The sequence below is a fragment of the Mirounga leonina genome, unplaced genomic scaffold (genome assembly GCF_011800145.1).
Source record: "Mirounga leonina isolate KUSES-001 unplaced genomic scaffold, KU_Mleo_1.0 Mir_115, whole genome shotgun sequence".
Lineage (NCBI taxonomy): Eukaryota > Metazoa > Chordata > Mammalia > Carnivora > Phocidae > Mirounga > Mirounga leonina.
Window position 1 is genome coordinate 36,739,851 of NW_023270268.1, and position 15,926 is coordinate 36,755,776.

General features: G+C 43.5%; 1 protein-coding gene across 4 annotated transcripts in view; it reads left to right on the plus strand.

The window, feature by feature from the left end:
- Window positions 1-15,926, plus strand: part of ZBTB38 (zinc finger and BTB domain containing 38) — a 127,064-nt gene that overhangs the window by 37,085 nt on the left and 74,053 nt on the right. For 2 of the 4 annotated variants that reach the window (XM_034995973.1, XM_034995964.1), the window contains exons 2-3: window positions 10,086-10,272; window positions 11,426-11,500. The gene's annotated coding sequence lies outside the window, so the exon portion shown is untranslated. Of the gene's footprint in view, window positions 1-9,832; window positions 10,273-11,425; window positions 11,501-15,926 lie in introns of those variants that run through there. The other 2 variants (XM_034995957.1, XM_034995978.1) reach the window with 1 other exon arrangement.

A 15,926-nucleotide genomic window follows, 5' to 3' on the forward strand; every position in this document is an offset into this window, starting at 1 on the left:
CTTTTGTATAATAAGCAAAGTCAAAAGAAACCTCTGTTGATTGTTGCTTGTCTTAGTGTGTGCGTGGAGAAGTGGATGAACACCTTAAGTATAACTAACCATAGGAAATGATAAGTCAAAAATGATCCAAATTTGGATTTTAATATAGTCCTACCTAATAAACTACCAAGGCTGTTAACATTGATTATGGGAAGGAGTGATGGAAAGTCTTTTAAGTCTTTTATTATATTGCTTTTAATTATGAGTATGTATTACTTTTGACTTTTTCACAATTCTAATAAAAGCATTCCAAAAGAAATGAAAAGAAAGAGATCACATAGCCCGAGCCATCAAAAGCTATGAATAAGCTGCAAGTCCTTGGTTGTATGTCAGTTACATCTCAATAAAGCTGGGGGGGGAGGAGGAAAGCTGCAAGTTCTTGGGTAGATCACACACCATTTCTCCAATCCACCTTAGCACTATTGACATTTGGGGCCGGATAATTAAGGTGTTTAAATAATTCATAAGAGCATAACAGTAACAGCCCTCCAGCTGGTCTGTCCATTTGAGGCCTTGTCCTCAGTTGTGAGGGGTTGTCCTGTGTATTGTAGGATGTTTAGCAGCATCCATGGTTTTTACCTACTGATGATAGTAGCATCCCCCAACCCCAGTCAAATGATAGCCAGAAATGTCCACAGTTGTCAAAGGTTGCCTGGGGGCAGAATCACCCCTGGTTGAGAACCACTGCCCTAGCTCCCAATTTCTCATTAGCGATGGGACACGCCTTGAACCAAATGTTCCCTAAGCTCCGTTGAAGCTCTAACATTGTCTGATTTCATCAACTTTGAATCTACCAATGTTTTCCAGAAGCTGTTTTCCTCCAGAGCCACTAGAGGGGACACTCTCCAACACTAAGGCGAAAACAGAGCACTTGGGGAACTTTGTTTTCCTCTCCTTGTGGACTTTGTTGTCTCTGATTCAGAGGGCCCAGCCTTTAATAGTCTTTGATGTTGAGAGTGATAGCCCTTATCTACGAGGCATGTAGAGCTGTTTATCTTGTGCTTTGTGCCATAAAAATCAGTGTTTTTAGATATGGTGGAAGAGAGCAGTGTGTTCTTTGCTTTTCAAACATTCTTCATAAGGCAGTCAGGTGAATAATATTACTAAAAAGAAGTTATGTATCTCCACGAGGAGAGCCCATGGGACAACCAGGCTAGGAGGGGAAAGATTTAATTCTCTTCCTGGTCCTGCCACTTCCAGGCTGTGTGATGTTGGCCAAGTCTCTTAACCTTTCTGGGTACATATAGCAGCTGAGGAGATAAGCTGAGATGTTAAGGTCACACGTGGAGTTAAATGGTCAAGCAAGGGTTTGGATCTGACCTGTCAACTTCATGGGATAGCTGTGAGAATCAAAGGAGACGGCATATGCGAAAGAGTTTTGAAAAAGAGAAAACCCTGTACAAGTTAAGAATTTGCAGGTATTAGAAGAGCGAGAGGAGGTGATGACTAAGAGGTAGCATGGGGGGCAGTGTGTGGGGGAATGGGGCAGAGGTAGCTCCATGGAGGTAACAGAAATAATCCTCCACCAAGTGTTATCAATTATAGAAAAAAGCCTCAATGCCCCCAAATCCTTCATTATAGGTGGAACTTTGTCTTAAGGTTTTGATCCCCATCAAAATGGAGAGACCACTTGGAGGAGTGTTACTTTATGCTCTTATGAGTTGCTTAAACACCTTAATGAAAGTGAAAGATCTACTCCAACACTATTTTTTAAACTTTTTTTTTAAACTCTGAACCACAGTATGTTTCACAGAGAGACCCAGCTCACACACATAAAACTGAAACAAAAGTCTTGTACTTGAATTTTTCTGTTCTGTTTTATTTTGTCACTTGAAACTAATGCTACTTCTGACCCAATAACTGTGGGTACTGACCTGCAGTTTTAAAAACACTGTTCTAGAGGTTTGTATGGGAGGATAGAGTCCTAGTGCTGGGCTGAGGAAACAGGAGATATGACCTCCAAACATTATGCAGGGAGCCTCAATGATAAATTTTTTATAGTTTTCTTAGGGCTGATTCTTTGAGGAATGATTCAGGAAGAAGAAAGAAAAGCAGTAATCCCAAATTCATCTAAATGAGTGAGGATGGACCACTGAGCAGTAGCCTCCCAGCTGGATTCTCAGAGGTCATGATCTAAACCTCACTCCATTAACATAAAGTATACATGGGCATAATGTAGCCACCACCATAACAAAAATAAAAACCCAGGGGCTCCTGGGTGGCTCAGTTGGTAAGCGTCTGCCTTTGGCTCTGGTCCTGATCCTGGGGTCCTAGGATTGAGGCCCGTGTCAGGCTCCCTGTTCAATGAGGAGTCTGTTTCTCCCTCTCCCTCTGCTCCTCCCCCCAACTTGTGTTCTCTCTCGCTCGTTCACTCTCTCAAATAAATAAATAAAATCCTTAAAAACAATTAAAAATAAAATCTTAGTGTTTATTGAGCCTTTATTATATATCAGACATTGTACTAAGCATTTTATGTGAGTGGTGGTATAAATGAAGTTTGACAACTCCCTGGTTTTCTTTTCTTCCTGTACACTGAAAAGAATTCTGGCTTTGCCTGTCCAGTTTCTTCCTCTCACCTATCAGAAGAACGGGACAGAAGTAGAAGAATCAGATTGGTTAGGATGGGAGAAAAAGCTTTCTAGGGAGCTTGGGAGAAAGAAGGGGAGGAGAAATCTATGGGGGATAAGGGGTTTGGATAGGTCAGGAAAAAGGATGTTAAGAAGGATTGCCAGGAAGACATGAACAGACATTTTTCCAAAGAAGACATCCAAATGGCCAACAGACACATGAAAAAGTGCTTAACATCGCTTGGCATCAGGGAAATCCAAATCAAAACCTCAATGAGATAGCACCTCACACCAGTCACAATGGCTAAAATTAAGAGTCAGGAAACAACAGATGTTGGCGAGGATGCAGAGAAAGGGGAACCCTCCTACACTGTTGGTGGGAATGCAAGCTGGTGCAGCCACTCTGGAAAACAGTATGGAGGTTCCTCAAAAAGTTGAAAATAGAGCTACCCTACTGGGTATTTACCCCAAAGATATAAATGTAGTGATCCGAAGGGGTACGTGAACCCCAGTGTTTATAGCAGCAATGTCCACAATAACCAAACTATGGAAAGAGCCAAGATGTCCTTCAACAGATGAATGGATAAAGAAGATGTGGTATATATATATATACAATGGAATATTATGCAACCATTAAAAAAAAAACAACAACGAAATCTTGCCATTTGCAACGACATGGACGGAACTGGAGGGTATTATGCTAAGCAAAATAAGTCAATCAGAGAAAGACATGTATCATATGATCTCACTGCTATGAGGAATTCTTAATCTCAGGAAACAAACTGAGGGTTGCTGGAGTGGTGGGGGGTGGGAGGGATGGGGTGGCTGGGTGATAGACATTGGGGAGGGTATGTGCTATGGTGAACGCTGTGAATTGTGTAAGACTGATGAATCACAGACCTGTACCTCTGAAACAAATAATACATTATATGTAAAAAAAAAAAGAAGATAGTAGGAAGGGAAAAATGAAGGGGGGGAATTGGAGGGGGAGACGAACCATGAGAGACTATGGACTCTGAGAAACAAACTGAGGGTTCTAGAGGGGAGGGGAGGTGGGGGGATGGGTGAGCCTGGTGATGGGTATTAAAGAGGGCACGTATTGAATGGAGCACTGGGTGTTATACGCAAACAATGAATCATGGAACACTACATCAAAAGTAAATAAATAAAGAAAAGAAAAGAAAGATTGCCAGGAGCTCTGTATGGTGCTTGAGAAATGCAAGTATTGAATATGAGTTAATTTGAAATTACTTTTTGGTGACTGGACGGGGTTTCTTAGATTGTAACATCACCCTGAGACTGGCCCATACAGGTCATGGTCTCAATAGGGTTACATAAGCATTATCTTATTTAATTTGCATAACAAACCCAGCCAGTGGTATTATTAACTTTTTTTTCAAATTAAAAAAAAAAATGAGGTTGATATAGGCTAAGTAATCTTAAAGTCATAGAGCTAATAAATAACGGAGCCAGGACTGAAACTTAGGTCTTTCAGCCTCCAAAGTATAAGCTCCTAACAAGTCCATGAGTAAAGATTATTTCCAATATAAGTAATATCAATTAAGAATAAAATATTTAGGATAAGATTTAACAAAAGGAATGTAAGACTTATATACCAAAAGTGATAAAACATTGTTGAAAGAAATTAAAGATGTAAATATATGGAAAGGCTTCCCAGGTTCATGGATCAGAAAATTTAATATTGTTAAAATGGGGATACTCCCCAAACTGGTCTAGAGGTAGAATACAATCTCTGTCAAAATCCAAGCTGGAGGGCGCCTGGGTGGCTCAGATGGTTAAGCATCTGCCTTCAGCTCAGGTCATGATCCCAGGGTCCTGGGATCGAGTCCCACATCGGGGTCCCGGCTCAGCGGGGAGCCTGCTTCTCCCTCTGACCCTCTCCCCTCCCATGCTGTTTCTCTCTGGCTCGCTCTCTAAAAAATAAATAAAATCTTTAAAAAAAAAAAATCCAAGCTGGAATTTTTTGCATAATTGAGAAGATAACCTAGAAATCAAATAGAAATGCAAGGGATCCAGGGGTGCTTAGGTGGCTCAGGTCATGATCCCAGGGTCCTGGGATCAAACCCCAAGTCGGACTCCCTGCTCGGTGGGGAACCTGCTTCTCCCTCTCCCTCTGCCCCCTGGCTCGTGCCCTCTCTCTCTCACTCTCTCTCTCTCTCAAATAAATAAAATCTTTATTTTCTTAAAGAGTTTATTTATTTATTTGAAGGAGAGAGAGAGAGAGCATGAGTGGGGTGAAGGGGGCAGTGGGGAAGGGGCAGAGGGAGAGGGAGAAGCAGACTCCCCGCTGAGCAGGGAGCCCAATGCAGGGCTCGATCCCAGGACCCTGAGATCATGACCTGAGCCGAAGGCAGATGCCCAACCAACTGAGCCAACCAGGCGCCCCTCAAATAAATAAAATCTTAAAAAAAAAAAAAAAAAAGAATGCAAGGGATCCAGAATGGCCAAAACAAATTTGAAAAAGCATAAGGTTAAAGCTGTAGTAATCACAACAGTGTGGTGCTGGCATAAGAACAGCCATCTAGATCCATGGAATAGAACTAAAAGTCCAGAAATAAACTAATATTTATAGTCAGCTGATTTTTGACAAAGGGGCCAAGACAATTCAATGGGGGAAATAATGGACTATTTTTAAAAATAAGCTTTTTATTTTAGAATAGTTTTAGGTATTCAGAGTTCTTGTGAGAATAGTCTTTTCAACAAATGGTCCTGGGTATCCACATGAAAAGAGTGACTGTGGATCCCTACCTTACACCATAAAAATTAAAGTGGGGGCGCCTGGGTGGCTCAGTCTGTTGAGAGACTGCTTCGGCTCCGGTCGTGATCGCAGGGCCCTGGGATTGAGCCCCGCATCGGGCTTCCTGCTCAGCAGGAGTCTGCTTCTCCCTCCTACTCTCCCTCTGTTCTCTCTCTCTCTCTCAAATAAATAAATAAAAATCTTATAAAAAAATTAAAGTGGATCATAGACCTAAATGTCAGAACTGGAACTATAAATCTATTAGAAGAAAACTCAGGTATAAATCTTTATGTCCTTGGGTTAGACAATAGTTTCTCAGCTATGATACCAAAAGCACAGTGAGGTAAGAGAAGATTGATAAATTGGACTTCATCAACATTAAAAACCTTTCTCCTTCAAAGAATATCATAAAATGAAATGACAACCCACAGACAAGGCAATAATATTTGTAAAACATATATCTGATAAGGGATTTGTATGTAGATCTATACTCAACAATAAAAAGACAAATAATCCAATCTAAAAATGGACAAAGGATTTGAACAAAGAGTTCTCCAAAGAAGATATACAAATGACCAGTAACTCATGAAAAGATGCTCAACATCATTAGTCACTAGGGGGATGAAAATCAAAAGCAAAACGAGATACTACATCGCACCCACTTGGATGGCTAGAATCAAAAAGATAGACAAGAAGAGTGTTGTAAGGATGTGGAGAAATCAGAACTCTCACACGTCGCTGGTGGGAATGTAAAATGGTGCACTTTGGAAAATAGTTTGACAGCTCCTCAAAATGGTAAACATAGAGTGCTTGCTTCGGCAGCACATACATTAAAATGTTAAACATAGAGTCACCTTATGACCCAACCCAGCAGTTCCACTCTTTGGTAGCTACCCAAGAGACACGAAAACATATGTCCACACAAAAACATGTACTTGAATGTTCATGGCAACATAACTTAAACAGTCAAAAATGGAGACAGCTCAAATGTTCATCAACTGATGTATGGATAAACAAAATGTGGTACAACCACACAATGGAATATTATTTGGGCATAAAAAGGAATGAAGTACAGGGGCATCTGGCTGGCTCAGTTGGTAGAGCATGTGACTCTTGATCTCAGGATTGTGGGCTCAAGCCTCATGCTGGGCATAGAGCTTACTAAAAAAAATTAAAAATAATAAAATAAATAAACTTAAAAAGAATGAAGTACGGATTGATTCTACAACATGGATAAACTTTGAAAATATTGTGCTAAGTGAAAGAAGTCAGACACAAAGGCCATGTATCATGTGATCCCATTTATATGAAATGGCCAGAAGATTAATGTTTGCCTAGCATTGGGGGAGGGGCGATGCACAAGTGAGGAGTGACTACTAATGGGCACGTAGTTTCTTTTTGGGGTAATAGAAAGCTTCTAAAATTGGATTACAGGGGCGCCTGGGTGGCTCAGTCGTTAAGCGTCTGCCTTCAGCTCAGGTCATGATCCCAGGATCCTGGGATTGAGCCCCGCATTGGGCTCCCTGCTCCGCAGGAAGCCTGCTTCTCCTCTCCCACTCTCCCTGCTTGTGTTCCCTCTCTCGCTGTGTCTCTCTCTGTCAAATAAATAAATTAAATCTTAAATAAATAAATAAATAATCTTTAAAAAAATAAAATAAAATTGGGTTACAGGTCACACAATTCTGTAAATATACTAAAATCCATTGACTTGTACACTTTAAGTGGGTTAACCTTATGGTATGTAAATTATATCTTAATAAATTGTGTTTCTTTCTTTTTTTTAAGATTTTATTTATTCATTTGACAGAGAGAGAGAGAGAGAGAGCACAAGCAGGGAGAGGAGCAGAGGGAGAGGGAGAAGCAGGCTTCCTGCGGAGCAGGGAGCCCGATGCAGGGCTCGATCCCAGGACCCTGGGATCACGACCTGAGCCGAAGGCAGACGCTTAACTGACTGAGCCACCTAGGTGCCCCGTTAATAAATTGTTTCTAAAAAGTGAATGAGATGAGAGAAATTAGAGGCAGCAAGTATAGACCAGTCTTCCAAGGAATTCCTTGAACCCATAAAGGTTTAATTAATTTATTTTTTAGTTACGAGTATATAACTGCATTTGTTGTAACAAAGGATTCTCCAGATGGGGTAGAGTTTAGGGGGTGTTACTGTATTTACTTTTCTGTGTCCCCCCGTAGATTGTTTAGCCCAATTCTGATTTTATCCTATTAGAAGCAACCTCAGAACACACAGTACAAGGCTCTGCATCTCTCTTAAGCTTACTCATCATTTCTCCTTCTTTCCTTTCCTCTTTACATTATCCTGGCCCCACAATGTAGACTGAAAAAATAATCAGCCTGTCTTCATCTTATTAGAGAAATAACTACCTGTGTACGTGAAGCAAGCAAGGCCACCAAGCCTTTGGGACGCAGAGTGGGGAGGTGCCCAGAGGCATTTTCTGCAGAGAGACAAGGAAAGAATAAACAAGCCTTCTGCCAAAAATGCCTGGAACTTAGAGCACTTTCCTCAGCTCAAGGTCAGGCTGTGTGTGGACGTTGACAGTGACCCTGATCAGTTGTTGCTGCTCCCTTAATTAAAAGCATGTGGCTCTCTCTCTTCTGAAATTCACCTTTGCTAATTCCACCTGCCTGGGGAGTCAGACCCCCACCGCACAAGTGTAATTCCTCAGAGTGGCAACTGGCAGAGCTCCCAGGAACAAGGTAACTACACCATGTCCCTAGCTATCAGAGGCATTGATCTCCTGAGCCCAGGAGAGGGGTCTCATGACCACAGTGGAAGGAAAGCTGTGGAGTGGCATTATTGAGGAGGCCAGCGACGACTCCCTCCCTACTTCCGCAAAGGGACTGGAAATTCCTGGCGTTTGTCTTCCTCTCAGAATGAGACATTTATTCTAGGAGAATCATGGAAAAGTACAAACCACGAAATCATAAACCCCAGAAGGAGAAGATACCTCCAAGGTCATCTCTATCCCGGGCCCAGATATCCCCAGAAGCAGATGTTCTGCTCTTGCCAGCCCTCCTCATCTTAGCTTGAACACAGCCACTGACAAGACTCTCTGTCCCGGAAAGGCTGCTGATGCCTGATAGGGCAGTGCTCAGGGCAGTGACTGCAGCGGGCAGGTCCAGGCACTGTTCCTGTCACCTCCAGGTCCTCCTCGTACTTGAAATACACCATTGTTCTAACTCCTTCTTGGAGTTAGCTCTTGGAGTCTTTGAGAGCTATCTAGTCTTTCTTCTCTGTAGTCTTCTTGCCTGTCCCAGACTTGGGCCTTTAGCTGCACTGACCACCCCCACCCCATGTATGCCCATGAGTCCAGGGGGCAACAAAGACAAGTCTGGGCCTCGCCCCCTCTGAGGTACTCTGTCCACTGTTCACTCACACCCTGCATCCACCACACACCACCAGACCCCCCTGGCTTTGTCTTCCCATCCCAGCTTCTCATCCCCACTTGGACCTGACAATGAACATGCCCTCCTGACCACTCTGTGTGACCCACCAAGACTCAGACCTTGTGTTGACCCATGAGGAGGACATGAGGCCCCCCACTCTGGCAGATCATTCCTAATTGCTCCATTCCTTCCTTGCGCAATTGGTTTCAAGCCCCATCATTACCCGTATCTCTGCTCACCTGAACCAGGCTGCCCTTGGTCATTATTCACACATTCACCTCAGCCACTCACCATGGTGGTTCAGAACACAGGATTTGAGATCAAATGACCCAGGCTCTGCCATTAACCAGGGGTGAGACTTTAGAGAAGTGTCTTCATCTCTCTGAGCATACATTTTCTCATCTACAGAATTGGGAATAATAGTAGTACCTAACCTCATAGCTTTGTCATGATAATAACGATAAATGAAATAATCTTTACAAAGCACTTAGCACAGAGGCTCAAACATTCACTGCAAGTATTCAGTATATGTTTTCTACTATTTTATTTTAGAATTATCATCTAAACATATCAAAATACATTCATTCATCACGCATTTACTGAGTCCCATGCCAGCATGGGGATATAAATACCCCTCTTAAAGTATAGTGCCCTCTTAAATCCAGGTGGTGCAGGCTCACACGGGCACCCAGAGAGCAAGGAGCTGAGGCCCAGGGCCATCGCACAAAGGCACTGACCGCTGGGCACTGACCCGGGAATGTGACAAGAGCACCTTCCGCCTTTCCACATGACTTTTAATACCACCTCTACTCCCTGGTTAAGGCAGCACCACAAGGAAAAAGGGGGATGCCAGAGGGAGAGGTGAGAAATCCCCAGAGAAACACCCTCTTCTGCTTCTCCCTTTGACAGAGAGTGGCCAGGCCTCTGCCATGCAGGAGGGTGACGTCCCTTGGGGAGGCCTAGCTGAATCTGCCTGGGACTGTTCCGGAAGTAGGAAGGGCGGCTGGGGGTGGGGAGACAGCAGGAATGTTCTCCTGGCTTGCTGCTCCGTACAGGCGAGTGTGCTGAGAGGAGGGCCTCTGGACATCAAAGGTTCCTTTTGTCCCCTTCCGAGTGGCAGGGCAGCCAGGCCGCTGGCGATGACTCAGGCCTGGCCCTGACGTCACCCACGCCCGGCCACTGGCCTCCCCCTGCAGCCAGGAAACTGGCTGGGGAGTGGCACTCGCAGCTGCAGCAAATCTCAAAATAAGGAGGCAACTGCCTCTCTCCTCCTCCTCTCCATCTCCTCACAGCACACCTTTCTTCTTCATTTTTTTTTTAAGCCTCATGGAAGGTTTTGCTTGTAGATCAACTTTGAAAATGTAGGAAGTCAGAATGGATGACATCATCAGAAAAATATGTGGAGCTGATCTCAACAAGAAGTGAAGAACCCAGAGCAAGAAAGCGGTTATAACTCCTGAGCCCAGGGAGTTGGCAGCGTCTGGGTTTCAGAGGAGCCAGCGTCTCCGAGTAAGTGAAGGCCCACCCCTGGCCCCCCTCACTCAGCGCCCTACACTGTGGGGCGCCATCTTGTTTCCTGACACCTGTGGCTTGGCAGGCCCCAGCCCAGCGGGCGGGAGTGGGGATGCATTTGGGGGACCTTCCAAAGACAGCACCAAAGGGATTTTATCTGATCTCTCTCTTCTCGCAGGACCAGAAAAGAGTGCATTTCCTCTCAAAAAAAAAAATCTATATGTGTGTGTGTGTGTGTGTGTATACACATATGTATAGGCTGAAACCCTGGGGAAAATGGCCCAAGTCATGCCTTCCCCGGTCAACCCTCTTGTTTTGTCTCCTCTTCCTCCTCCTGCCCTAGTGCTCTGTTTGGACTGCCAGAATGTTTGTTCAGAGTTCTGAACTGTTTGCTTCCTGGATCTTAAACCGAGTAATCAGACACAAAAAGAAACCCTGTTCTAGGCAAATATGTGTCCTATGCCGTCAAATAGTATTTTTGCACTTAACCTGGTAAAAGATGGCAGCTCTGGTAAGAAAACATTCACAACCTGCCGCCCTTTACAGAGCGTGTTTCTGGTTGCCTCTGATTGTTCTGGTGCGCGCACCTCCATTGTTTCATCACCGTGTTTATAGAGAGCTTATTTTAATTCCTACTCGTGCCATTGCATCTGGAATGATATTAAACACAAAGACGGATATAATGTATCTCTGATGTCTGTTTTAACATCACCTAAAAAACTTAAGTCTTTGCATAGCCTCGAATTTTACAAGCTCTGAAAGTTCCTAACCAGGAAAGTTAAGTTCCTGAGAGAAAAGTTTAAATGTGTACATAAGAACTTCAGAGTCCATCGGCAGAGAACTCATACCCAGTGTTCCTAGCCTCCAATGTCATCCCCTGAGTCAGCACCTAGTCTTTGTATAGCTTACTTAGCAGAGTAGAATTGTTCTTTATAAATTCTATTTTATAATGATTGGAGGGGGATGTATTAAAAAAATAAATCTTATTTTAAAGGCAATAGGGAAGATTGTCATTTGCTGGGAAACAGTGGCACATTCCGTCGTGATCTGACAATACCCTTTAGAAAGTAACCATATATTTGTTTTGTAATTCTAATGTATTTGCTTTGTACATCTTACATTTATTTTTTGTTCTATTTTAATATACCAGGTTGTCTTGAAGTGAGACTCTGCTAAGTTTCTGCTCTTCTGGATTTAAGATCTGAATGCTGTGACCACTAATTTGGTGAGTGTCATTTGCCCCTAATGGCTGCTTAAATTTGAGTTTACTAATTCTATTCTCTTGGTTTATAGTAAAATTTAAGGAGGGGAGAGGGCATGGGAACTTCCGCACACAAGAAAAACAGCTGTATCCAAAAGGAAGTGTAAGAGTTAGGATAAGCTAATTGCTGTAATGGACTGAAAAATGTATAATGGCTCAAACACAATAAAAGTGTATTTCTTGCTCATGTAACAGGGTGTAGTGGGGCAACTCTCCCACATTCATTCAGAGCTACAGATTGACAGAGTCTCCACCTGTAGCATGTGGTTTTCAAGGTCACCTGGACTGTCTCCACTCCCCAGTGGAAGAGAAAAAGAGTGTGAAAAAGTGCACATGGAAGATTTTTGCAGGCCATGCCTGGAAGGGATGTACAACACTTCTTTTCACAGTTGCTTGACTAAAACTCAGTCACATTACCATGTCTAACTGCAAAGGGGTCTGGGAAATGTAGTCCCTGGGGAGGCAGCCACTTCCCAGTGATGGCTCTGGAGAGTTTCTGGGTATGAGGTAGTCCTCTCTGGCACAGCATAATAAAGAACTTAGAGATGCTCAAGGATAAGAGGGCAGAATGAATCCGTGGGAGAAGCAAAAAGTTAGTATTCCCTGGGGTATTTAGTATTCTCTGACCGACTCTCTTAAGTAACATCTGGCCATATCGGCAAGGAGCAGAGGGTGAGATTTTTCAAGATGCTTCTGTTCTTTCTAACCCTGAGCCTTTATATGAGCGCTACCATGCTGCCAGTGACCAGTACACGAGGAAGAACATTCTTCCCCTTATTTTCCCCTCTAGGGTCCTCTTGGTCTAGGACCATTTTGGCTTTGTTTCCTGGTGTTAGGTCTAGTTAAGCTAATGGGAATTGTCCAACAGAATTCTGTCCCCCCTGCCAACTTTGAGCCCTGAGCCTATTGGGAAGCTCATGGTTTCTTTAGCTCATGGTTTTGTCTGCTCCTGGGAGCTTTCAGAAGCTGCCCTGCCTGATCTACTCCAGATCTTGCCCACTTTTTAATCTTGTGTGTGTTGGAGCGGGGGTGGAATCCCTGACTAAGATGGGATCTTCAAACCAAGTTATTAGAGAAACATTTAAAAGTAGATTAAAAAGGCTCAGGCTGGAGAGATTAGTGCAACCCTAAGGATTTGATACATAATTCTAGGTTTTTCTTTTCAGGAAAAGTTTCAAAACATACACTGAAATAATGAGTGGTAAGGCCATAACCCCTGTTTGGAGAACTCTGAACTAATTTTATATTTTATATAGCCTTTTCGCCATTGTTGGTCTTAGCGCAGAATTCCCCTGCTGGTAAATATCAGAAACCATATGGTGGGTGCCTTATGATACCCCTAAAGCATCATAAAGACCTCCAAGAAAAATGGACTACATGTGCTTGCTTCAGCAGCACGTATATTAAAAATGGACTACAGTCTTTGAGCTAGTTCTCTAGTCTTGTTGTCGATATCTGGCTAGACGCTCTGGTTTCTAACTGAATTTTGCCCCTGGACTTGACATTTCTGGCACCCACACCCTGGAGAACACACATTGTCCATTGTGTGGAAAGACCAGCTACTGGCCAATTTGACACAGCCTCTCGGGCTCTCATGGAGCCTGGTGCCTGGCCTAGTCTCCTATTACTGCTGCCTTGCCTCTGCCCAGGGCCCTCACATCAGGAGTGGTCTAAGGAGCAGTGGAATAGAATAAGTTGATTGATTGCAAAAATGCTTTAATCTCGAACAGTTCTTTGGCTGTGCCTTGGTTGGTCCTGAAAGTGTCTAGAGAACCGAGAGCTCATAGAGGAAGCTAAAGAGAGGACCAAGTTGAACGGGGGGAATGCAGAGCCTGCTTAGGATGGTGCAGCCAAAGGAGTAAGTTGACAACAAGTGCTAGTTTTCAAAAGCTAGAGCCAAGTGGGGACGATCTGTTGCCCAAAGTCCCAGTCTAACAGCGTCTGCCAGGAAGGGCAAAGCCAAAGGCCACAGTCGAGGAGGAAAGGTGTCGGGGTCCATTCACTTGGGAGACTTGGTAGTCACAGTTTGTTAATTTAAACTGCCATGTGATAATGACTCCTCGAAGCACTAAGTATGTAGGAATTGACATACGAGTATGTGTGTGGAGGCAGTAGGCTGGGGTCAACCTCCTGATTTCTGATGTCTAGCTACATTGTGGAATCGCCAAATCAGAATTTCAATACTGTCAGCAAGATTCCTCCACAGCCTTGGTACAGCATGCTGGGTGATCTCCCAGACGCACCAATAAGGCAGGGGTAACAAGTATACACTTTGTAAATATTTTCATCTTCAACATTTTCAATCAAGTGTCAAAGTAGACATCATGGGAACAATTTGACTTTTCTTGAGCTTCCTTAACTTTAGTCTTATATTTTATTATTTAAAAAATTTTTAATTCCATGTGAGGGGTATAGTTAAAATGTGGGGCACCATAGTTTTTTTGGAGCTTAGGTCACCTAAAGAGTTTAGCCTGGGCCTGTGGATCTGTGATGCGCAGACGTGAACTGAGCACAGCAGGCTGACATAGGCAATGCCTAGACCCATTGCTTATTTTTAATCCCAGGGGTTTTATTGTTTTCACAGCACAGAAGTACAAGCCCCCTTCTTACTCTGGGTCAGCATTTATGAATGTTCTTTCACTCCCTTTAGAGGGTTTTGCAATAAGGCCACGTCATATTCACCAAAGCGAAGAATTCATGGTAATAGGGCTTTGTAATTTCTCGTGCTGAAATCCCCTGATTTCTTGTCAAGAACAAAGTTGGAAAACACCACACTTGAAGACTTCACAGTTTTGTTTTAACTCAAGAAGCCTCTGCTTTTCATCAGAACTTGAAAGCTTCCTCCTGCCTCCAAAATGGTATTTTTAAAGGTTGTAAAACTAAGATTCTGTCAGGATAAATAAAGTAATAAATGTGAAATGGTTTAGGCAACTTAGGACAATGTTTGGCAAGTCAAGGTGTTGATGAAAATAATTATAATTAGGGTCAGCATCGGTGTTTTAGCTTTTGATAGTGGTATTAATATTGTAAGTCTCATCATTTTAGATTTTTTGTCTCTCTCTTTTTTTTTAAAGATTTTATTTATTTGAGAGAGAGAGAGAACACAAGTGGGGGAGAGCACAGCAGGAGAGAGGGAGAAGCAGGTGCCTGCCAAGCAGGGAGCCTGACTCCGGGGAACCTAACTTGGGGCTCGATCCCAAGACCCTGGGATCATGACCGGAGCTGAAGGCAGCCGCTTAACCTACTGAGCCACCCCGGGTGCCCCAATTATTTTTTGTCTTTCTAAATTGACTTTCATCTGAGATCCTTAGTCCCACTCCCTAACTAGCCACAGCATGTGGTGTAAAATTTTCAAGGTCATTTGGAAAGGTTTGACTGTAGGCCAGAGGCCTAACTGGGAGGCTTCTAATCTTATTCTGAGAGAGGTTTGACCTGGGGGTGGGGGGGGTGTCACTGAAATCTGTGAGAGAGGATGAATTTGAGCCATCTCTCTGCCAGAACAGAACAAAACAAAACAAAACAAAACAAAAGCAAAAACAGTGTTTCCTGGCATTCTAGGGGGCTCCCAGTGCACTGGCCAAAGGAGGCTTTGAAACCACTCCACAGAAGCACTGTGCTTGGGCAGTGTCTCCCAAATGAGAGTGGAGTCCATCGCCTGCCCAAAAAACTCTGATACTGAGTGCAGCTGTCTGCTTGGTGTTATGGGGCGGGGGGTTATACACAGAGTCAACGACCCAAGAGCAGTAAAGAAGGCATCATTTATTTTTTTTTTTTAAAGATATATTTATTTATTTGAGAGAGCGAGAGTACATGAGAGGTGGGAGGGTTAGAGGGAGAAGCAGGCTCCCCGCCGAGCAGGGAGCCCGATGCGGGACTCGATCCAGGGACTCCAGGATCATGACCTGAGCCGAAGGCAGTCGCTTAACCGACTGAGCCACCCAGGCGCCCCAAGAAGGCATCATTTAAACTGTGAGCTCCCCTCCGTGTCCCAGATCCTGTAGTCTGTTATCTTTGAATGTAATGGGAAAGTAGTATCTAGTGAAAGGACTTTCTCACTGACCCAAATTCCTTGGCATCAACTATACCAAGGTATTTCACAAAAGAGAATATAGCTTGAAATTCACCCCAGACACCAGGGTGAGTCTGAATCATACTAGAGCAGCCAGGTCACAGCTGGCCTGGCCTCCTAAGACACCTCTCTTCCCTCCATTTTCACTCTACATGAGGCAAATTCCTTTTTGTTTCTTTTAAAATATTTATCATTGTTTTTCAAATGTAAAGAGTCATAACTCGCTACTGTACAAAATCTGGAAAATACAGAAAAATATCAAGGAGAAAACAACAGTCTCCAGTAATCCAACAACCAAGTGACAATTCTGTATTAACATTT